This window comes from Neodiprion pinetum, chromosome 7, assembly GCF_021155775.2.
Source record: "Neodiprion pinetum isolate iyNeoPine1 chromosome 7, iyNeoPine1.2, whole genome shotgun sequence".
In the NCBI taxonomy this organism is placed as follows: Eukaryota; Metazoa; Arthropoda; class Insecta; order Hymenoptera; family Diprionidae; genus Neodiprion; species Neodiprion pinetum.
The window spans coordinates 16163717-16189675 of record NC_060238.1 but is presented as its reverse complement, the minus strand read 5'-3'; the positions used below and the strand labels follow the sequence as shown (position 1 = coordinate 16189675).

The 25959-nt window shown below is 37.8% G+C and overlaps 1 protein-coding gene across 1 annotated transcript in view; it reads left to right on the top strand.

Moving 5' to 3' along the window:
* LOC124223701 (ras-like protein RAS2) overlaps positions 1–25959 on the top strand; it is a 308087-nt gene that overhangs the window by 150373 nt on the left and 131755 nt on the right. Inside the window, exon 2 of the mRNA XM_046635934.1 lies at positions 16573–16634. The gene's annotated coding sequence lies outside the window, so the exon portion shown is untranslated. The remainder of the gene's footprint in view (positions 1–16572; positions 16635–25959) is intronic.

The following is a 25959-nucleotide window of genomic DNA, read 5'->3' as shown; positions in this document are numbered from 1 at the left end:
CCTTGGTGTGATAATGACAATTTTAAGGGATAGGGATGATTTTGTGTACAATTGATTAACCACTTATCAATTTTGGTGTGTACCAACGGATTTCAACGTTTTGACATTATCACAAGATTAACAGTTGCGATTTATTTCTAAAGAATTTATTGTTTTAAAAAATATGCCCCATGATTTAATGTGTGATTTAATTGAATTTGTAGAGATTTCGCACGATGGGGCTTAGCCTCATGATTCTTTTGTAAAATTTTATGTCGAAATTTCGACTCGACGGACTTTTTTTTCTAAAATATCATGTGATTTTAATCGAATCCACATAATTCCCTGTCATATGGGATTCTCAAATATGTTTTGAAAATATTGCTTGCGATTTGAAAAGATTTTAATATCATTCTAAAACGGCTGTTTTGAGCCAGGAAAACGTTGGTTCAAAAATTTAAAAAAAAAAAAAAAAAAACAGAGAACCAATGATTTTAATGTTGCAAACACTTTGACTCGCAACTTTAAGAAGGCCGCTTGATCATTGTTTATAAAAGAATGTTCAAGATCATTCTTTAATTGAGATCATTCTCTAAGTGAATTTGCAATAAGTATCAAATATGAGATACAGAATTTAAACAAATTCCGACTAAACTCTGCAAACAATTTTATACAATGCGAGCTTAATGTGTAACATACTCTTGTTATATAAAGAATTGTGTGCAACAAGAAGGCAACGGTCGTATCACCTCGCGTATTTGCAATATTCGTCTTCGACTCACTGCAAACTTATTTTCGGCCCAAAAAGACCGAGTTTAGATCCTTGTTACGCAATATGCTATTACGCAATTAGTAACGAAATCGCGAAATGGTGATTTGCGTGCGAGCGCTGTACTTCCATTGCTCGCGCGCAGGCTCATCACCATTTTCTGGTTTCTGTAACTTGTTGCAAAAAATACCAATCCCGTACTAGCAACTATCGATGTATATGAAGCATCCGAGGACAGTAGGTATCCCATAATAATTTGCATCACAGCATCATGTTTAGTAACTTTACAATTATGTAGCAAGATATGAAGTGAACTTTACAGTAAAATGCTTATCTTTCAATCTGTTTCTTCGTGACTGATATTTTAAATATAAAAATATTCATACGCCTGACGGGAATATTTTTGGTTTTTATCTATTCATTTCATTTGCAGCTAGAATGAAATCCCTCAATGATAAGCATCTTGATATACGAGAATCGAGCTAATTCTCAGTGACATCACAAATAGGTTGCTCTAAGACAGTTCTCGCGCTTACCTGATAATAATCCGCTGTACACTTTCAATCGCGAGAGCAAAATGTGCCTTTGCGCCCCTAGTGGCTGACGCACAAGTTACTCAGGAGTAAATCAGAATTCCGAAATTAAATTTAGTGAGTGAACACTCTGCAATACACGAGGATCTCAAGGCCATAAATAGGCTTTCCCGTATGGGGATTCGGACATGTGGCACCAAAATAGGTTATAAAAGGGTGTCGAATATCATAATTCGTATAAATATTGAGCAGGTAGGTCTCTCCAAGTTTTCAATAGGACCAAGGATTTAAGAGTGAACCATCGTAACTGCCATCTTTGTAGTCGACGGCAGCGTTGACTAGTGGTCAACGTAGGAACTTCTTCGGTCAGGAGCGTACATATATGCAAAATCATTTATCGTGCCTTTGGGGTCCCAAATTTCTGAATTTTTTTTTACGAAAACATGTGCAGAACATCAATTCTTCGGTATCAAAGACTGATTCACAATCAGTTGTAACGACGTATGGTTTTCTGCTTTTATTTCTGAGCCGTATTCCGGAACAGAAAACTCCGTCACATCTAATCAACGCATGTAACAGCATGATCAATCCAAAAGAATAAGTCAATAACAAACTTGTTGATCATTCATAGTAATATTTGCCTACACAGAGATATGTGATTATCCAATGTAATAACGTAGCCTTATCATATTCTTTAACCCTTTCAGTCATAGTGGGACCGCTACGATCCCACCTTTTAAAAAATTACCTCAGAGCTCTAGTATTGAACCAAGGCCTCTGAAAATACGTATCTAGGGGTTTTTTGAGTCGCTGATCACGAATATGAGGTCAGATTTTGAAAATTCAAAATGGTGGATCCGATATAGTCGAATTAATTGGGCAATGTGACAATAAAAATTTCAATCATGTAAAATCTTACTTGATCAGGAATATTCCTTCAAATATACATTAGAAATAAATATTTCAGTTAATTTGAGATGAAATTTGAGATAATTAAGATCTGTGGTTCCTTATCATTATCATTGATATATATATATATATATATATATATATATATATATATATATATATATATATATGCGTGCGTGCGTCATAATAGGGATATCGAAAAAAAAACAAGTAGAAGAAAAAAACAATAAAAAACACAAAAAACAAAAAAAAAACAACAAATAAAAAAGTGGAATTAGATGCTCTCCACATCCTCGTCGTTAGTTCCGGTTAGGGCTAAGAGGAAGACACGAATATAGACAAAGAAAGATAAGATGGCATTTGCCATCTTGGATTTAGAAATTATGAAGTTATGACTTCAGATTCGTGATTAGCCGTTCCAAAATCCCCCAAATGACTAAATTCAGGCCAAAATATTGAGCAGAAAGATGTAAGATATAAAACTTGACGTCCACCATATCGGATCCGCCATTTTTAATTTTGAAAATCTAATGCCGAATTCGTAATCAGCGATCCCGAAAACCCCCGCATACCAATTTTCATCTAAATCAGTGCAGATGAAAAATGCATAACTGAAAGGGTTAAAAAGAATAGGATTAGCAAATAGATCCATCAATATTCTGATATAGAACAGAAGTACGCATTTATGTCAGTATCAAAGTATACAGGATAATTACTTGCCAGTTTTTTTTATTCCACTTGCTATTAATTACAAAATTTTGCCAAAAATGCTTTCAAAAATCGTTCAACAAAAATATCATGTATCATTAGAGTAGTCCTTGAAAAGCTTACCTGAAAAAGATCTCCAGATCGGCTCCAAAAAAAAAAAAAAAATTAAAAAAGTTTTTCGAATATTGGATGATTGGATCGATCGTCAACCTGAAGCAATGAATAATGACTGCGAGTTGGGAATAATGACTGATTGATTTGTAATTAAATTATAAATGATTTGTCTTCTTTTATCCGTAATATTGATAGAATTTTTTCGCCAAAGTTTGACTTGTTTCAGGAATGTCAACGTACAAAACTACGATTTTTTCCTCATTTCCCTGCTACAAAGGAAATACTGTTGAAATAGCTGATATAATAGTTCACTTTACACATAGATTTTTCATCGTCAATGATTATTAGCGGTTTCTGCCCAAATTCGAAACTCAAAATGAATTTATGCTCACAGGCACCCTTTCTAGTCGAACTAGAATGCCGAAACTTTTCACTGATTTTTTCTAATTTTTTTTTAACCGATCTAGGAGGTGCTGAGCCGGTGTAAATTCAAATATTACCTTTTCAAAGATCACTAATAATTATACTGAACAATGCTACATGCGTTGCTTCTTGTGCTGTCAAACTGATGGCCCTCTCAAAATCAAGCGTGTACCCGACGCATCAATCAATCTTCAGCGTCAGAGGTCTTGTAAAGTAAGAAACGGTTATTTCGAAAATTACTTTTCTATTGGGGATATTATGCAAGATATTTCTCGTATGAGTTGTATATGAGAAAATGAGATTCAGCAAATCATATGCAAGTTATGCGGTGTGTTGAGCTATGTCTATCTATCATCCAGAATGATCGCGAAGATCTATACACTCATTCCATGTCATTTTCGTCGCATTTCCATACGTGCAGAGTATGACCTTCAAGGTTGTTAACTTCCCACATCACACCATTTTGGAGCTGTTACCGTAAACGATATGGACTCCCTCAAAGTTGTCTTGCAGTATTAGCTTCGTACAATTTTGTACATTTTCAATCAGTGCTTTCTTGGAGCTCTTGCTGGATTCATTTTGTGCCTTTCGAACTTCCAGGCTGTCTTCAAGCCTTCAAGCGAATAAGCTGTAGATCTCAACCATGTTCAGTATATACCTGGCACAGTAGTCTTGTCAAGATCAAGGTACCTCACAACAAAATTAAGATCTAATCTTCATTACGCTTTCGAGGAAGCACAGCTGTTACGCGACATAGTGTAATATTACGTGGCGTATAACATTTTTTGATTAAAACATATAATGTACGCAAACAAACTGTAATCTTAACTGTTCCAGTTTTATTGGGATGTTTCGATTCATATCATATAGGGTTATCCAAAAGTAGAAAAATGCACCAGATTATTGCTATTTTCTAAACATTATGCAATTAAAGTGAGAATTACAGCTTAGAAATGGATTTTAGAATTATAATTATTAATAAAAATGAAGTTAAATATGAAGAAATTAGCGGCGGGAAAGAACGCCCTGTCATTGGGCAGGATGTTGCGTGACGTCATAATTGGGTAGATTCAAAAGATCATAGTGTGAATTTACATGGACTCGGCATATTTTGTGTTCTGTACTTTGTATTTTGATAAAAAATGAATATTGGATTTGTCAAAGCACAGTCCGATAATCTTCCGAAAGTAACAGTTTTAATGGTCACGGAGTTCTTCTCGGAAAGCGAGTATTTTGATTTGGCTGAAACTAGTGGTGTCAAGGCTCGAAGGTAGGTACAGTTTTAAGAAAATTTATTTCGCATCTTACCGTTAATATTTAACGGTAACAACAATATACGGCGTTTTAATTTATTTGATCACATTTTCTATTCATATGCTTTATGAAATAAAGTCGTGCTGATCGTGCTGTAAGTAATTTTAGTAATATACCATAACCTATAAAAATCATTTGACATCTACAGCTGAAAGAGAGGATTATGGTGATGCCGCAGTTGGATACGTAGAGCTCAGAAGAGAAGGACAATTCTGTGCTGTCCGTGGAAGAGTATGTCCTGAACATAGAGTAAATAGCAAAGCATATGCAGTTTCGATTATGGTCGATGAAGAAAATGAGTCAATTAAAAGCGTTACTTGTGAGGATTGCGCAGCATCGGCAGGTAATGTATTGTATATTGTCTAATTTAAACGTAAATGTACAATAAAGTATGAAATATTCCATTTTAAGGTGGTTGTAAGCATGCCATCGCTGTTTTGATGTGGGTCCACCGGCGTAGCGAAGAAACTGAACCAACAGCAACTGTATGCTTCTGGAAAAAGGCCCGCTTCGCTCAAGTTGCATCAAATGTTAGATCGTTGAAAGCAAAAGATATGCGGCAGTCCAAAGTTCAGACGGAGTTACCGGATAATACAACATTTTTTAAAACTCTGCTAGACAAAATGAAAAAACGACAATTCAACAGCCAAATCTTTAGGTATTATATTAAAACAGATTCCAGTAAGGTTTTGTCGTTGCATAATATAATGCTCGAATTTTTTTGCTGTTCAGATAATATGGATGTAGAAAGTTTTCTGAGATTTGCAAGTGATACGATGACTGAAGATCGATGCAATCTGGCTAGAAATGAAACTCAAAATCAAAGCGAATCTAAGTTATGGAACGAGTTACGGTATAGGCGAATCACAGCATCTCGGATATATGAAATAGCCCATTGTAAAACTAAGAACGGGTCGCTTGTCGAACAAGTTATAGGATGCTCAAAATCAGAGATACGGAAGCAATGGAGAGAGGAAGACGATTGGAGAAAGATGTGAAATTAACTGAAGAGCTATTGAAAACAAATATACAGGATTGTGGATTGCTGTTGGATTCGAGGTTCCCTATTATCGGTGCATCGCCTGATGGTGTAGGAAATGACTTTGTGGTAGAGATAAAATGCCCAATGACCTGTAAAGCAAAATCCAGATACATTACAGAGAATAATCAGGTGGCAAATAAATTCATGGCTCAAATTCAACTCCAGATGTTCATGAAAAAAGTAAAAAAGGGGTTCATCTGTGTAGCTACTCATGACTTTGAAACTAGTCAATCGATTAAACTTATTTGCGTAGAATACGACGAAGATTTGGTATTAGATCTCATAGAAAAAGCCATGGGTTTTTGGAAGGAGAATATTTACTCACTCATTTTCAACGCTGCGACAGGTTAAAAAAAAACAATTAGAGCCAAATATAAAAACTATATTTTTCAATATTATCAAAATAATGAATAAAATTGTAGCTATGAATGTAAAAAAAAATTAAAATATCACAAACATGTCTATGAATGTAATGTATTGTAATACACTGAACGGTACATTATACAGTATTATTGATTATTTATAGGTGATTGTAAATTTATTAGCCGTGCTGCAATGATTACTATTTCATCCATAATATCTAATGTTACATGATGAATTCCTGCGTGAGGTTTCCATAATGCAAATTCTCTGAATCTCCGGATTCCATAACCTTAGCTTTAGTCGGCTTCACGGAACTCGCAACACTTGGTGAACGGACTACAATGCATCCATTTTTTCTCAAAAGTGGTTCTATATGTTTGAAACCTCTATCAGCCATAACTGCGTAATTTTTTGGGAGCTGATTCAGGTATTTACTTTCTTGTACGATGACATTATCTGTCGTCCTGCCACCAAATCCTTTAGATACAAAATTGATTGTTCCATCTGGCGTTGAAGATAATAAATATTTCAGGGTATTACATTTTTTATACTCAGACCAAGTTACGTTCTGGTGAATCGCATTGCTAGGCTTTTGGATCTCGATTACAAAACAATCAATTATAGATTGGACATTACTATATCTGGCACGAAATGCTAATGGCAAATTCAACTTTATCGAATCATCTGATGGCCAAAGTATCAATGTTTGTAGAAAGTGTACCAGCAAAGGAATGGCTCGTCTGAATATTGTGTTAGCGTTGCTACTACTAATACCAAATTCATCACCAAGTCTTGCAAATGTGTCATCTAGTCTGATTTTAGTTAGCGTTAAACAAATGTGCTTAATTTTTAATCCTGTTGCATCGTGAAGCAATTTTATGATAAAAAAGCTATTATCTGGAATTCCAACGTACATTTTTGCTTTATTAGCAATGAGCAATAGTTTCATTTTTTTTATCTCTTGTTTTCGAATAGAATCATCTTGTTTCACTACTTCTTCACTCGTTTCATCAGAAGGCAGGTACTCGCTGCAATCTTCCAACGTGTCATCCAGGTTATATGCGTTACTAGACGTTGTAGATAACGCTTCTTGCTTTTTTCGGAGTTTTACAGTTGTTCGTATCGTTATGGGTGAACAACTCGCATCTTGGGTGATCGGTACGCAACTGGAAGCTTTACTGCGGAATTTTGGTAATAAGCGCACTTAGACACTGAAATATTTCTGTGCAGGTGAAGTTAGAGCTAGCACACTCGAGGAAGGAGAAATAAGGTGCGCGAACTCATATGTGAATCTGTTGCTTCGTTGTCCGTAATATTTTCCGGTTCCTCATTTTCAGGCAACTTTAACTCAGCAAGACCCGTAGAAACCTGGCTCTTAACTGTTCGTGATGAATCGATATTCTCTTTGTGTGAAAGTGCGTCGAACTCTATTTCTTTAAGAATCTGTCTCTTCTGTCGTTTCAGTACTCCAGGTCTCACAGGTTTCGAGAAAGCTCTTTCTCTGTCTGGTCGACAATCAAATTTATGCGGTAATGCACCTTTTTTCAGTCTCACTGAAGCAGTTTTATCTTCCACAACTCTTCTATAATTCTCCAAACATTCCTGTAACTATATCTACATAAGAATTAATTGACAGCTACTGTTCATGCAGCTATCCGACTAATAAAGAGGTGATACACTTATATTGGATAATTAACGACAAAGATGACATATGCATGAGGTATTGTTCACCTAAACTAGAATAAGAAGTAAATGCTAATGAGTAAAGTAGGAAAAACAGAAAGTGAACTTACCTCAAAGTGGTCTTCGTAACAATATAAAGCATTTTGAAGTGAGGTTACGTCGCTTCGCCGAGCTAACTCAAACCATTTTATTCTCGTGTCACCTTTTGGTACAGGTAAAAATATGTTTGAAGGCGCGGATATACTAGTATTTTTAAAAAGTGGGACAAAATACCACCTATATGCACGTTTTCGTCTAATTTCGCGGTTTTCGCACATTTTCAATGTCTCGTTGCCACTGTTTACCCAATTATGACGTCACGGAGTAACTTGTATAATGACGCCTAAAATGGGGCCGTTTCAAATCGTATCATAATTTAAGTGCTTCAATTAACGTATCAGCTACGTATTTTTGAAAATTATGAGTTTTTCTACAGTTTTTGGTACCTGAAATTTAATATAAAACGGTAAAAAAAATGTCGTGGATGACCCTATTGGGACGATTGAAAAAATTGCTTGTAGTTGAAATTCGGTAGCCGGATTCTTTTCCATCGCAGCATTCAACTTTGAGTACGACTTTGATGTGTTGAATTGTACAACAGCCTCAGCCCATTCAGCGTTCTAAGAATGTGCTCTTCGGGAATTAATACGCTTTCCTCCGATGAACTTTCTGACGATAGCATTATACCTTCCAACATTGTTATTGGTGACATTGTACAGCAAACTCTCGGAATGCCAACTAAGTTGTGTAATCGCTTTAAAAATCCTATCATACAATCCTAGCTGAATCACAACCGGCACAATTTTTTCTGTCTACTTTCGGAACACTACTTTACAAATGTTGATTTAATTACTTATATTCATAAAATTAAATTTTCTGATTAGATTTGTAAACTATAACTACAGTAACCTTCCACTAGGTAGGTAACATATTTCATGAATCAAACTTTGTTTACGTTATATTGGAGCTGAAATATGTATCCCCAACATTTGACGGCGAGTCTGACAATAACATTCTATCTAAATTCGAAAGCAGAATAATGAATAATGTACTTCAAATTAATTTGTCAATGGATCTCATTATCGCGTTTTACACAAAACATTTGAAAAGTATTCTCTTGTCTTTAAGAATTCATTCCGCGAAATTCACTTGTTTGTACGCACTTGTGGTAGTGTCAGAAAAATAAAAGACATCACGATGGCAGACTCTTAAAATAATATAATAAGACCTTTCTTAGTATTCACAGGTTTACCGTAGGGCCAAAATTTCAACTTGGGGTATTGATATCCCGATTCGAAATTTAAACCCTCGTGTACGCCTGGAAGTCCTATGTTTGGTAAGATGTAGTAGGATCTGTCGAGGACTAACTTTCTATTGAAAAGAGAACCCATTCTTTACCTAAATTTGGCCCATATTTCCGATTCTTACACGTTTAGGTTCAAAGTAGGACATCTTTAAAACCTCTACACGTCCTTTACCATAGAATGTACAATTACAATCATTGAATATTAAGTTCAATACTTCAATTTGATTTCGATATTTATATTGATTGACATGTGAGTAGTGATAGCAAATTCAAGTATCAATCGATATATTTAAGGGCTGAGATTGGTCGAGTTGCTCTTATTTTCGTGGAAGTGAGAATCATCTCTAAGTTAATAGCGATGAATTATAGACGCAATTATTGATAATAAAAACTATACGGAAGATTTTGCATCCATTTACATCCAATTGCAAATATCAATCTTATGAAGTAGTACGTATTGTGCTAATATTATTCAATGTGTCATGACACCTAAATTTAATTCTCTTACTTTTAATGACTTCTGCAGTTTGTCTTTAATCCTGTTTTTTTTCTTCTTACTAACTTGAAAAACAAGGAACTTACTTGAATTTAAAATAATATTGCAACAACTACATATGGAGCTGTCCACATCAATTTGCCTAGTCTTCAGACGTCACCATCTTCGATTTAAACAGAATCTTATACGAGTCGAGAGTCACATAGAGTACAGGTATAGGTTATAACAGGACGTTAAGGTCCACAAGGGGTCCAACTATGAAAAAGATAAACAATAGCTCTTTCAAGGTTTTGAATAGGGTGTGAGGACCAAAAGGTACTAAATGAGGCTCTGTTTAGTACTTACAGGCTTATGGCAGCGTCTAAACTTCAACTCGGGATCAAAGCTTTTATGTTTTCGATGTCAGTAATTTTAAAATTTGTGTTTTTAAAGAGATCTTCGTAACTGACGAATATGTTCATTTGATGAATACTCGATTCCTGACTATCTAGTCTAGTAATAAAACGGTTGAAAAGTATTTATTTTTGGTTAAGCAATCTCCACAAATAGTCGGAAGGGTCACAGATCAATCAATCAAGTGCGCAGAACCAAAACCACATGCGTCCGACTCGACACACGAAATTCAAGTATCTAATTCGGTAAAGTGCATTATCGTTGAATTGGTCGGCCGATAATGCTCCCAATTATTATGTTTCGTGAGGGTGCAGAGCACCAGAATGCCGATTCGTCGTCTAACGAATCCGTGATCTTTCATTTTTTGGTGAATTGATTTGTTCCACTTCTGATGCGCTCGCGGAGAAACATTTCAAACTCAAGTCTCTCCTCCTCGAGTTAATTACTGTCACATTTTATTAATTTTTTTCTCGTTGCGTTATAAGTTAAAAAAAAAAAAAAATGCAGCATCTTTTTTGCTCTCATAAATGGACCAATTGAAAAAATTCAGGTGTTCCATACGGCTAAAGCATCGAAAATCACGTACATCTTTGAAATTTTGTTACCGTCAAAGTTAAAATTAAATTTATTTGGCCTTTGGCGCGTGATCACAGACCATTATTACGTATCTGAAGTTAATTTTTAATTGAAGAAAAGATAGTTAAGAGTTACAATCATTTTACCGAACCTTTGCGATTATAGCGGGACCAAACGATGGGCGCTGTATCGGTGAAACACCGTATTGGAAACTAAAACTTGAAGTACGTTTTAATATAGATGACAATAGTTATGATTTGTTCATCAGGATTTAAAAAATTTTCAAAAATTAAAAGATGTATCGGATTGAACAAAATCGTCGTTTCTTCCAATCGAAAATCTTTCCGTATTTTAGATATCATCAATAAACGGTTCAGCTTATCAAAAAATTCGCTCAACATACTATGAGGTATCACAAAAGTTACATGAAAAGCTTGAGATTAGGAGGCCCACTACACCGGAAAATGTAGTTTCGAGGTAAACGTGTTTAAAGTTTTGACCTCAGTTTCGATGTTAATTTTATATCAGATGAAATGGAAATTTTTCTTACCTTTTATCGGCGATTCCTGAATGGCTTTCTGTCGCATTCGTAGCTTCCTCACAGGCTGATCTTTCTACTCGACTCTATTAAAGAACACACCATTGCGCTATTGTTAAATAAGTGCTCATAACTTTCTCAATTTTTGGAAATTTGACATCAGCTTAAGGCCAAAATATTCTTAAACGATGTAGCTGTACGATAAAGATATATATCCAAAGACAATCAATTTCAGGAAAGTTGCGACCGGATGTAATCCCTTAAAAAACATTAACTATGATGAAAAAAAAAAAAAAAACAGTCAAGTGAATTAGAATAATCGTTAGAAATCACTTATAGTTAGTCACGAATTGAAATTATATTTCATAGAATGGAGTTACAATTGCATCGTTTTAATTAATTTTGTCGACTATTCAAGTCCATTTCATTTGAACCACACATTGCTTAGGCAAATAAATATTATTACTTATGTTATTAAACATTTGGTTTTTGCGGGGAATGTCCTGAATCTTCAACCATCGATATTATTGTCTACATATTATGCGTCACAAATTACAAGGGCTATTTGGGAAATCCGTTTCGTATTCGAATTTCATTCTACGTCGACATTGGGCAAAAAATTTCAGAATATGGGGCATAAACATGTACTGTGGTTGTGCTGCGGTGGACATAATTTTGGAAGGGAAATTGAAATTAGTGACAAATATTACCCGTGTGCAGAGGATGCTGACTTGGAGCAGGAGCTAATAAACCTGATGGCATTAATCGTGATTTCCTGACGCCGTCAAAGTCGTGATTATATTCCCGGTTCCCAGGTTGATCGATTTACCGAAGAGAAGATGAGAAAAAGAGGAGAGAAAGTTTCTCTTGACCTCGCTCCTTTCTACTCCACTTCTTCGCCTTAGTTAACTGCTCATCGCGTAACAAGAGATTTTCTTTGTTATATTTTGCAATATCAAGGCTGAGAAAACATAAGAAAATTGAAACGTTGCGTAAATATTAACTCAGTATATCTGATCATACACCAGATAACCCGATGTGAGTATAACGTTGCGTTATGAGTTCATCGTACGAGGTGCCATGCGACAACTCGACCAAATCACCTCGAAATTGATTTTCATTTTATTTCTTCACCGCTACTCAGCATCCGTTTCAATAAAATGCTTTAAATTAATTGTTGAGAAATTGGGAAATGCTTGGGAAATTAAATGGCAGGAAACACTTTATGTGTAAATTATTTAATGAAGAAAACGGAATTTAAACACAGAATTAGTAATACATGTACTATTCAACGCTCCGCACCTTACACGAGCTTTAGAAAAAGTAGAAGTAAGGTACGCGGCACATACCTGATCTCTAGGCCGCGTCCCTCTTTTGTTCTCTCACACGACACACACCTACATGGAGATTACTGAAGAGGCATACATTCGTGTTTGTGGTTCTCTCACTCTCATACAATATGACACGTTTACCTTATATTCTAACATGAATATTCATTTATAACCATTTCTGAGTTCTGAATGTGTGTAATTTTTTTACTATTTTACAATTTTAGTTTTTTTCTTGTACTATTTGCAGAAAATTTTTCATGCACAGTTTTTTTTAACTTGAAGCAAATTTCTTCCAGCGATGTAAACTCTCGATGTTAAGAAAAAAAATTAATTCTTTCACAGGATGTATTAAACATATTTCTATTTTCTTTGGTCATCTTTTAGAACATAAAATGGCGTTATTTCGCTCGCTATTGTGGTGATTGTGCGGCTGAATCTAAATAACGACGCAGAGTTGTAGGAGCTGGTAGGTGATTTATTTACAAGAGTATGTACAGCAATTTGAGCTATGATGTGAGAGGTCCGAGTACTCAGCTCGAGTGGACTTAGTCCGGTCAATTTAGACATAAAAATAGTGATCGAAACACAATAATTCCGACAGAGCTGAATTTTGGTAGAGACCTTGGGTTTACCATTATAAAGAAAAAAAAGGCCCCATCGACACCATGTGTGCTAAAAAAGTTATTCAAGGTCAAAGGTAAAAATTTTCGGTTTTTTCGATTTTTCTCGTTAACGGTTAATTTTATCAAAAAAATAGCTCAGACCAAAATTGTATATCATAAAATTATCCACAAAAATGGTCTCCATACTTTTTTTCTTAAGAATTATCATTTCTGAGATATCGTGATTTTAAAAGTCGAACGAGTTACATTCTATATAATATGCACGCATATTATGTATGTCACGGATATACATAGTATATGTATAGTATATATAGTATATATACATAATGTATGTATAGTATATATTATAGTTTTTATATAGTATTAGGGTGTTTCAAAAAAAGACGAATTTTTTTTTCCTTATGGTGTCCAAAAATTGATATCAATAGAAAGGTTTGCCTCTATCCATTTCTTTATTTTCCATTTAAATAACACGGGAAATTTCTTTTTCATTTTTGAATTTTTATTACTTCAGAACCGTTCATCGTAACAACAATCTGAAAAAAAAGATTTGTAGGAAATTTTACGCTCTACAAAAAACGTCTCATGATCAAAGTTCTTCAGGTCAACCGTTTCAAAGATATCAGCGATCAAAAATGACACTAATCAAAAATTTCGAATATTTTCCAATAAAAGTACAAAAAAATATCATATGCCATATTTATATTATTTTTTATGTAAAATTACTTTAATTCTGTTAACCTGAGACTGTAAACTTTTTTTTTTGCTAATTAATTCAATACTAAACTCACAAAAAGCACAAAAATCATTGAAGTGATATTTTTAACCTTTATATTTATGTAACTTTTTTAGCACACATGGTATCGATGGGGACTTTTTTCTTTGTTTTTATAATGGTAAACCCAAGGTCTCTACCAAAATTCAGCTCTGTCGGAATTATTGTGTTTCGAAATGTCTAAATTGACCGGACTAACTGGTCGACTGCTCTGCACGAAAGTTGGTTAGAGATTGTGGCATGGTATGCAAGTAGGCAGTTAGGTACATACGTGCCGGAAAGCAATATTAGAAAAGGATAGAAAAGGTTTTTGAAAAGTATGCTAAAGAAGTCAGGAAAACGGAACCTGGAAGAAACAAGGCTCGCCAGTTGGTCGCCAGATTTTATATGACCCTGTGACGCTGCCCGAAGGCTACCCTCCCAGGTACCGCAGGATAGGGAAAAACCCAAAAAAAAGGTTCGTGGATAGTAAAGTCGAAAAGTATGGAAAATAGCGAAAGCAATAGAAAGGGCAGAAAGACATTTACAACCTAAGTTTACGGCATAGGCGTATGTGGAGACATAGTCGCCATAATATGAATCGAAATAAAACTGTTGCTTATATGTACGAAAGACATCAGTTACAAATCGAATCCCAGACAACAACAATTATAGAAAAGATACGAATCGTTAATAAATATAATTTTGGTTCGAAATGGTGTACACCATTTATTGTCCGTTGAGACAGAAGAAACTCACTCCCTTCTATTTGTTTATTAATTTAACAAGATTATTGACAATTTATACAGAACTATATTTTATTTTTGACGCCTGTGTGTTAGGCTGAATTTGAATGTCTGTACCCTATTCGTCTCGAGTTAATACGGCGTAACGGCGCGTAATATTTAAATGATTTTAAGTGACTCGGAAGCTATTTAGTAATTATGGATAACCTTATAATTAGGGATTTCGACTTTGACGTTGAGTTGGATACGATTATTCTATGTTCCTGTTACACCGTTAACGCAAGGTCGAAAAATAGTAGAAGACAACAACATCAATAGAAAAATGCAAAACGTAAATTTTCAAGCAGGTAAAAAAACAAGTGTGCCTTTGATTTTAGAAATTGTTTCATAATCTTCGTTATTATAAAATTCGAATGCGTTAGAATTTTATTTTAATAATGACACAACAAACTCTCGAGAAAAAAGAGTTTGTTTTTTTAGGAAGTTCTTATAATTGATATTATGAGTTACACGCAGGCTAAAGTATGAAAAAACAAAATTTCATTCCTCTTCTTTTTTGACATTATCAATAGTCTTTGTTCTTGCATTGGATGCTGAGGAGTCATTTTAGGATTTGACATTAGTCTACATCTGTAGGATATAAAGCAATTAATACTATAACTACCATAACTTGAATAATTGAGACTGCAGATTCGCTACAGTTGTAAGGTTGAAGTGACAAGGAATAATTTTCTACACCTTTCCTATTTTTTCCACATCATTTCTCTCGAAGATATATTTTTTTTTTAAATTCTTTGCGGGCATAATTATTAATCGTTGCTTGAAAAATGGGAATTTTATCGCATCTAGCCATTACCATCAATCGCCGCGTTATTGTATTTATAACGCGTTCAGGGTTTTACCTTTATACCTAATATAATAATGTTACTTCAACTGTAATAGGTCACTTATAGTAAATTTCACCCCAAACATTCTTCAAATTTCTCTTAGAGTCCCTTAGTCTTGAAAATGGGCCTCGTGGCGCCATTTTTAGATCTCATTTTTGAAATATAATATCACGTTTGGGATGAACTCCACCCAATATGACCGTTATGCGATTCTACTGAGGTGTGATCTACTATATAGGATTAAAGCACAAGGTTTGCACGATCGGAATCAGACTTGTCAACTAAATGCTTCGTAAAACTGTAAGACAGGCATCTTAATATAAACTGCACTTACACGGATTAATAAAGAAATACGAAAAAAACCAGTTAAAAAAAGAAATTCAAACACACAAGAGGTAAAAAGAAACAGACAAAAACGCAATTTGATGAGCAGATTGATATTCAAAGCTTCCGATTGTTTTCCAAGGCTCAAAACTTTTTATTTCTTGTCTTTCATTTCGTTCTTCTGTTGTCATTTGTTCCATTATTACTTACCTTTTTTCTTTAATTAAGAAAAAAGTCTTCCTTGTGGTGACTGATATTATCAAAACAACGAAAGAATTGCAATAATTTGACATTCATACTTATATCGTGCACATTTCATTGGTTTCGTACTGCTGATTATGATACTCAATGGCCGAGGTTAGAATCAACCTCGAGTTGTTAAAATATTAATATAACCGCCATCCGCAACGTCGTACAAAGTTCGAAACTCATTACGAATATGACCCGGCGGTAAAATTTACAATGATATTGTTATATTATATGAAACGTATATTACATATCCAAGGCTTACAATTAATTTTTATATCAAGATTACCACATTTGAATGAAGAAATGAACAAGTAAATTAGTCAAGTAGATTTGTGTTTTCTAAGCAGCTTCATGATTCGTGATTCTGTTTTTTCAAACCCGTACCTAATTCAATTGAGTCATTTGTTTTCTCACAATTGTGTTTGACTCTGAAGCTGCCTTAATGTTGTAACTATTCTCATCTATATTTTCAGTGAACTCAATGCAGCCGTGCTGCTGCTGTTATCCAAGGAGCGACAGACTTATTTTTCCATGAGTGAGTACATTACAATTTCATACACCATTTCAAATCGTTGCTACAAATAAATGTCGATGCGAATTTTCCTAATTTTTTGTGCGCGCTTTTAGCTCGAGAATATAATTTTATAATTATCGATTCAATTGAACCCATGATTTTGTTCGAAAAATCAATAAATGACCACGGTGTCAGTTATAAGAATGTTTAGTTAATGTGAAATTGACGAATATAACGTACTTTTTTTTTACTTTTTCGAATGAAAGAAACTTGGTACATGCAAAAAATCCGAATTCCTCAAACAGTTATTTGGTCGTGATAATTTATGAGGTACGGTCGAAATCAATATATTGCAAACTGCGCATGATTCGGATAAATTTTTAATATTGATGTGAGTTTCAAGTACAAAAATATCGTTAGGTTCAATCAACTGGATCCATTCTTACTAACAATAAGAGTTTATTTCAATACATTTGACTTGATGGTGAGAATTTCGGATTCAATGTTAGACTCCTGCGATAAAAAAAAGCACTCTAGAATTACTTCGCGATCCATCACTCTATATTTAATCCAAAAGTAGAATGTATCGCGATAGAAAGGTGTGCATGATAGATTGTTTCAGATCAGGCCATTATTTTGTAGTACGATGTGACATTTGAACTAGTATCGCTACAATACAAATAAGAACACGTTTGTTTCCGTAGACATTGCTAGGTCGCCTTCATTTAACCATTTTGAAGGATAAGTATGGACAAATTTGACTTTGCTAGTACTAAAAGGAGTTATGATTGTTTCTGAAATTTCTATTCATTACGCAAACCATATTTACATTCGTATAAAACCGCAGTCAGGATTATTTGCAAGAATTTCACAAAGGAACTGAAACAATTGTATTTCAATGTTATTTGAACGGATATACTTCCAGAAGATTTTTTCTTAACGGTCTTGTGAATACGATAACGCACTCGGAAGCTGCCCTGTGCAAATAATGCCCGAGTGAACTACACGTGGTGGGTTTTATTGTTGATTTTTCCCGTCGGCTGTGCGAAGAAAGGGAAACGAGAAATACCTAAAAGGGAAGCCCCTCGAATTCAGTGAAGGGGATGGATGCAAAGCTTCTGGGGTCGGAAGATTCCCGGTTTCATGAAAGTTTCCCATCTGAACGCGCAAATAGAGGCTAGTATATCGGAGAGTCAAGAGAGAGGAAAATAAAGAGAGAAAGAGACTAAGTGGAAAGGGTAGTGGCGACGAGAGGAAAAGTTTGTCTCGCTTTTTTTCTCTCTCTCTGATCCCGCGGGAAAAGGAATTTGAACCAAGTAATTGAATCTCGTTCTTAATCAAGTCTAATGAGCAAGGCGAACAGTTTCTTTTCATTGGATAAATACATGAGGAGGAGAGCTACACTCGTGTTGTGTGGCGAGCTGCTTCATGCTGGGTGATCAGAAGGGTCGGGCTTATTTCCCTCTCAATTATTCACCCTCAGCTGCTGACGAAAAAGAAGGCAAGGGAAGAAGAAGAGGGAAAAGTTCCATCGTTGCATTGATTGAAATATGTGAATGACCCATAATGGTAGCATTCAGGTATCTCAAGATTTTGATGTAAATTGAAACGGTAATCGGGTTTCAATCCCTGCGGGCTAACAAAATTAGGATACATTATTTGGATTATACATACACGTAAGGGTCAGCAATCGAATATTAGTAGTATAACAAGGGGGTTTTGCGTGAAAACACCTTCTTTACCGACCAAGCCGACCAATCCGCCTATCCGTGCATCTCAGACGCAAACCCTCGAAGGTTACCTCCACTCTCGTCAGATAAAACGTTCTCTCCCGACCGATTGTCGGTAAGAAAATCTCCCAAATGACCATGATCGTCGGTTAAAAATCCTCCAAATGACCACGATTGTCGGTAAGAAATCCTCCAAATGACCATGATCGTTGGTGAAAAATGCGTGAAATTGCCGTGGTATTACCCCTTGTGGGATAAATTGTGCTCTTTGTCGGTAAAGAAAATCATGCCATCGAGCGGAATCGATAACTGCATTACCGAGCGCACTCCGTGAATCCTCAGGCGGTCGAGCGGACCCCGTGGATCCCTGAACGTTCGACCGAGAATCCTGGCATGTGTCGGGTTTTGAGAGCTCCCAGAAGGTTCGAGAAGATTCGCACGGCCTTGAACGAATCTAGTGTAGGAAATAATATATAGTAATGTAGGAAATAATATATAGTAATGTAAGAAATAATATATTGTAATGCAGGAAATAATATATAGTAATGCTCGATATGCACGGTATTCGATCGATGTGGACTCTCCGAGGCGTCGTTGCGTAATGCCTCTTTGACACCCGCTCTCTAGACCCACCGCATTCGATTCGTCACCCGTCTAACCTCCATGTTTATGTCTGGCTCTCGAAATATTATCGGCTTCCCTGCCTCACCGCCGTGGTCCATACCAAGACGTTGACTTCACTAGACTGACAAACAATTCGTCCGACGTGTTTCGACTCGACGTTGAGCGGCATGCGATCAAAGGATTTCGGTGCGACGTCGAATTCTGGAAGGTTCTGAAATTTGTGTGCGGATGCTTCGACCCTGAACGAATGTAGGCTGAAAAACAATGTGTTAGACAAGTTTGGACTTGACGGCGAGCAGTCCGGGACCGTGAGAAAGAGCTTCTTTGACCCTAAAAGATTCTCGGAATCGTTGGACGAAAACAGTACTCGGAATCGTCCGACGAGTTTCGACTTGACGGTGAGCGGCCTGCGGACGACGGATTGAGGTGCGACGTTGAGTTCGTGAGCCGTATGAAGAAGCCGCCTCGATGTGTGAGTCACGTCGGTGTTTACCCATAAAAAGGACCGTGTCAGCGTAAAGCGGTCATTCTAGAGCAGGCTTTGCAACTCTATCTTTGTCAAGTGCGTGATCGAAAGAAGAAGAAACATGGATTCCGAAAAGTGTTTGAAATTGATACAAATCATGGAGACGGCGTTCAAGATTTTAACTGAAAAATCGTCACCGACAGAGATTGCAAAATGGATTCGATTCGGAACCCAAAATACCAGGCTTTTGAATAAAATCGCCTCAACGATCGGGGAGAAGACAAGAATTTTGACTACAATTGGAATTCTGAAATCGTTGACAGTCAAATTTCAACAATTTCAAAAAGTGGGTGACGAATTACGAAGCCGACGAAGAAGCGATCGAGTACGGTAGGAAGATTTGGAGACAGCTTTCGAGAGCCGAATTCGAACGGGAGCCATTATCAATCTGCGGCATGAAGATTTGAACAGGTTTTTGGAAGATGCGAAACATCTCGTCGTTGCAAGACTGAAGAAAATGATACGAAAAGTGGGAAGTTTAAAAGCAAACTGTGTCTTGTGTTGTAAATTCAATATAACGAAAAACGCTGAACTTGTTGAAGAAATGAAATATTTTAACACTAGAAACCATATCATCCGCCAGCCAGCTGACATACACGGGTGGTTCGAAGAGAACGTAAAGCAAAAAGTGTTGACCAAGGTGGAAGATTTTCAAGAAAAAGACTCTGGTTGGTCGCTGACTGAAATAATCAATTTAACTGTGAATATCAAAAAGTACGTGCCACTACGAGGCGGTGTGTTCACATACACACCACTACCGAAGGATGTTCAAGACAAGAAGGCTGTCGTCAACATCCGCAACAGAGACGCGTATTGCTTCCTCTGGTCGGTCACCGCAGCCCTCTTTCCGACCAACAACAAAAATCCCAATGAAATCACTTCGTATCCACATTTCAGCTCAGTGCTACAATACGACGGTTTGCATTTTACAATGTCTTTAGACCAGATTCCAAAATTTGAGAAACTTAACAAACTTTCAATTAACGTTTATGGTATGGATAGTACGGAAAAACAAAAGGGCAGTGAAATTGCACCCATTTATTTAAGCCGAAACAAGTCTGATAAACCTACCATCCATCTTTTAGTAATAGAGACTGAAAACGACGATGACGGTGATGATGATGGTATGGATAATATTAAAAAGAATGTAACACATCATTTTGCATGGATTCGGAATTTATTGCGGTTGACAAGTTCTCGAATTTCTAAACATAAACGTCGTACTTGGTTGTGCGATAGGTGTCTATCACACTTTCAATCTGAAAGGTGTTTGTTCAAGCACAATGTGGATTGCACGAATTTGAAAAAAAGCAAAGTTATCTTACCAGCAGAAGAGGACAAGATTCTCAAATTTTTAAATTTTCAACACAAAGAAACCGTTCCGTTCTGCGTTTACGCAGATCTAGAATGTTTACCGCAGCCCACACATGAAAGTTTTAGGGGAAAATAGAACAATTTATCAGAAGCATCTTCCGTATAGTATAGCTTACTATCTACATTGTGCGTTTGACGATTCGCTTTCAAAATTCAGAATTAATCGCGGAGAAACTTGCATTCAATGGTTTGTGAATGAGTTAAAAGAATTAACACATTCGTTAGAGGGATACTACAAGACTGTTTAACCGATAGAACCACTAAATTTCAATCAGATCAACGAATTTCATTCAATAACAGTGTGTCATATTTGTGAAAAACCGTTTACACCCACAGACGTGAAACATCGTGATCACTGTCATTTAACGGGAAAGTACCGTGGTGCTGCTCTCCGCAGCTGTAATCTAATTTAGCAAAATTCGCATACTATCCCAGTGATATTCCACAATCTGTCGGGTTACGATTCGCATTTTCTGATCAAAGCCCTGCCAACGTCATTCGAAGGTACTGTTAAACTTTTACCTGTTAATAAAGAAAAGTACATTTCCTCCACTAAATTCGTTAAGGGAACGGATGTAACGTTCCGTTTCATAAATTCGTACTGTTTCATGCCTAACAGCCTCGATAAATTATCATCGTATCTGGACGATTGTCAAAAAACAATAACACGTAAATTCTGCAGTAGCTTAAACAAATTTCAGTTATTGACTAGGAAAGGTGTCTTTCCGTATGAATTGTGACGTGGATTTTTCCCGCTCCTCGGTCACTCGGATAAAATGACCGAAAACTTACCGCGTGCACAATAAATCGGCGTCCGCGAGGTCTCCTGGACCTAAAACAATATCGTGAAATTTGTTGGGCGCCTGGCGTGATCAACACGCCTCGAAATCGGTAATGCGATATACCGCGACCATATACTCGATAGCTCAGTACCGCGGAGAGGGGAGGGGTAATTTTTGGGTAGAGAGAGATACGACACACGTACGCCAACACGTTATTTTACAAAGTAATAATAAAATTAAAATAATATATTTCCAGCCAGTGATAATACAAAACAAAAGAAATGATACTTCAAAAGTCGCTCTTCGCAATTCCAAATACAAATACTTAGGTTTAACAAAAAAAAGAAAGAACAAAAAAAAGATTAAATAGATCTAGAAGACCTCTACGGCCTACGTGCGCTAGTCGCTGCCTTAAGAACAAACGCTAACTTACAAAAACCAAAACCAAAATTGGACCCGACGCGCTGCCCGCGATCGTCCTCTACGGAATGGCGCTAATCGCCAACTTGACAATAAACTCCTCGCCGAAACCGGAACCGAAATCCCGACCGACACGCTGACCGCGATCGGTAATAAATCAAAAAAAAAAATTTTGCTTATGCCTACGGGCGCTAATCGCCACATTATTACTAACCAATAATACAAAAGCTCAAACGAAAAAGGGACTCGTCGCCTCACCCGCGACTGTCCACTACAAAAGAAAATTCTTATTAACACGCACCCGAGCTCAACTTTCTCCGTGACCTCGGGACGCGGGTCGCGAATTCGGACGCTCCCCTTTCGACGGCTCGCGACCTATACGAGAAATGATACTTTATCGCATTGATTTGACGTGACCCCGTGTAACGGAATTTGGTTACACTCGAATTTGAGACACTAGTGCCTCGGCTCAAAACGTGGCTCGACTCGATCTTCTCGATCACTCGGAATTGGCTCTACTTTATTACGCGCAACTCAGGCTACGGTCACCAAACGAAATAATCGGCAAACGAATTTCGAGGATTTTTCGACACGCAAATTACAAACGGCTATCCTTTCTCGGACAAGCCCTCGCTCAATTACTCTCGAAATTCGATCGCGAGAATATTAGCAGCGCTTACCGCTCCACATCCAGTAGACGAACTCGCCTACTCCCTCGTGACGATGGCTGTTCATCATTCCTCGCGATCACCACTTCCGTACAATAACGCAAACTCAAAGAAAAACCTGACTTAACGCAACTTCGCCACGTGACTACTGTCTTAGTTAGTCGCCAGAACTCGAGTGATCTCAGATGGCCGATCGGCCGCAACGCCGATCTCGTCACGCTAATCCTTCGTGACGTCATCACCCTAAGAATGCGCAACAATCGATCTGTCATCGATTTTGGAGATTGCGCAACTTGACGCGCACCTGTCGTCGCTATACGGCGCAGAACTTAACGCTAGATCGCGATGTCGTCTTCCGCGCAGCTCTGCGGGGTCCTGGGGTTGGGCGGGGTGGTGCTCCCTCGTCGCTAGCAGGTCTCTCACGGTTGCCTTGGTCAGATGTGGGCGGGGTGAGCGGGGAGGCTGCGGCGCGCCGGCCGCCAGCGGAAATCGCTTCCGCCTTGGACTCCCGCGCTGCAGGGATCTGCGTTGTCTCCCCCTCCGCAGCCGCGGTATCCTTCTCGCAAGATCTCCGCGGTTTCGCCTTGCCTCGAAATATCTTCGGCGTCGGAGTCGGTCGCTGGCTTGTGGCCGGTGTACTCAAAAAAAAAAAAGAAAAACAAAAGCCTGCAATATCTTATTCGTAATTCGCTATTTCGTCCCTGTCGTAGCCACTTTCTGCTGTTCCACAGTGTACACCTTGTGCTTTCGACATAATATCAAATGCAGATTTCTAGACAAATTTTCACGTTTTAAAGCACATTTCTAATAATCGTTGAAAGTTATTTTTCTCAACGCTGATGCTTTGACACCTTTGGCACATTTATTGTCTTTCTCATCTCCCAAGACTCGGAATGCGTACAATTTTTCTCTTCATCCTACGAATTCCAACATTATTTTCCCGTTATTCTCGTCTTTCATCAAGCCGAGAACTTTTTTGTTCGCTCGAGGCATTCCATAGGCGTTGTCGAGCGGATAATCAGATGTATCGAATTTATGCAAGTCCTCCTTCATATGTTCGTATATGTCGGGGACGGTAAAGTTGTAAATCAAACTGTCGGTATCCGTATACATTAATTTTGCTCGGTTGCCAAATTTCCGTTCAATATAATTGTAATGAAAATCGTAGATACATGTTTTAGACAGATCCAGGATGGAGAAACCTGCATACAATGGTTTATTCAACTTGACTTTCGTCTTACTCATTTCGAGGATAATCATCTTTTTGTCGAAAACGGTGCAGCTGTGAAAATTAGGTTTGGCTATGGTAGCTCTGGTACCGTACCGTCCATCCCATTCGGTGATCAATCGAACATCTCTGCACTTTCGCACGTTTTTCATTGTTTTGCCAAAAACTGCGTTGTTCATCAGTTTGTAAAATTTTTTCTCGAATTCATTGTGCGATTTTTTCTGCAAATCAGTATTCAAATCTATGTATTTTTTGAGCCACGGGGTTTGCCTGAATGTGAGAAGTCTGTGAATTTTGAGTCATTTTAAGCCTAATTGTAAGCATTGTTTCAAAACGCTATATTGAACGACGTAGTTTTTCTTGGAAAGTAGCGTGGTCGTCAATTTCGGCTGTTTATTGTTCCAAATCGGAGGTACATAGTGCTCCGCACACAATGATAAATCTTTATGAGTTACATGCAACTCCTCAGGATATCCCAAATCTACCTCCAGCAGGTAACCAAACTCCGCATCGTCCGAGATGGCAAGAACGTCTCACTCTCTGAAACCTGACACCCATTAGAAGGAATTACACGGCAGAGCAAAGCTCATAGCAGCACCGTACAAATTATTAACGTCAAAGTACATGAGATAAGATTTTTCGACTTCTGGATCGAATTCCTCTCCCATATATCTGTTGTTCGCCTTTGCGAATCTGTTCGAGCACTGTGACACACCACCTCGAATTCCTTTTTCGATGAACATAACCATATCTATGTCGGTGAGAAGCTCGAGCTCAATGCCTGTACATTTTAACATTGCATCAAACGACAGACCGGGCGCTGTGTAGTAATGTAATGAGTCCAGTTTGTACGTTGTCCAGCAGTTTTGTCGAAAATTTTGAAGAACGTCGGCTAGTGAAAACACGTCCGTCTGTAGATACAAGTCCGAATACTCTTGCAAAGTTTAAATGTTGAAAGTGAGCCATACGTCGCACGCGTGTGCGTAATCGTCGTCTGATATATTCCGGTCATTCAATTTTGAATAAAACTGTTCTTCGGCTGGTCAATGTTTTTCCTTAAGCTTTTCCCAACTGTCTATGTATTCTGTAACGTGACATTTCGGTTAGGCCTGCCCGTTACAAGGTACTCCCTGAACCTCGGGCGGAATCCAGGACTTAGGGTTTCGAAAATCGAGTCACGAGATAATCATAGAGAGCGCCAGAACTGGAGTCACGCATTCGGGCTTCGACAGGGACGAAATAGCGAATTACGAATAAGATATTGCAGGCTTTTGTTTTTCTTTTTTTTTTTTGAGTACACCGGCCACAAGCCAGCGACCGACTCCGACGCCGAAGATATTTCGAGGCAAGGCGAAACCGCGGAGATCTCGCGAGAAGGATACCGCGGCTGCGGAGGGGGAGACAACGCAGATCCCTGCAGCGCGGGAGTCCAAGGCGGAAGCGATTTCCGCTGGCGGCCGGCGCGCCGCAGCCTCCCCGCTCACCCCGCCCACATCTGACCAAGGCAACCGTGAGAGACCTGCTAGCGACGAGGGAGCACCACCCCGCCCAACCCCAGGACCCCGCAGAGCTGCGCGGAAGACGACATCGCGATCTAGCGTTAAGTTCTGCGCCGTATAGCGACGACAGGTGCGCGTCAAGTTGCGCAATCTCCAAAATCGATGACAGATCGATTGTTGCGCATTCTTAGGGTGATGACGTCACGAAGGATTAGCGTGACGAGATCGGCGTTGCGGCCGATCGGCCATCTGAGATCACTCGAGTTCTGGCGACTAACTAAGACAGTAGTCACGTGGCGAAGTTGCGTTAAGTCAGGTTTTTCTTTGAGTTTGCGTTATTGTACGGAAGTGGTGATCGCGAGGAATGATGAACAGCCATCGTCACGAGGGAGTAGGCGAGTTCGTCTACTGGATGTGGAGCGGTAAGCGCTGCTAATATTCTCGCGATCGAATTTCGAGAGTAATTGAGCGAGGGCTTGTCCGAGAAAGGATAGC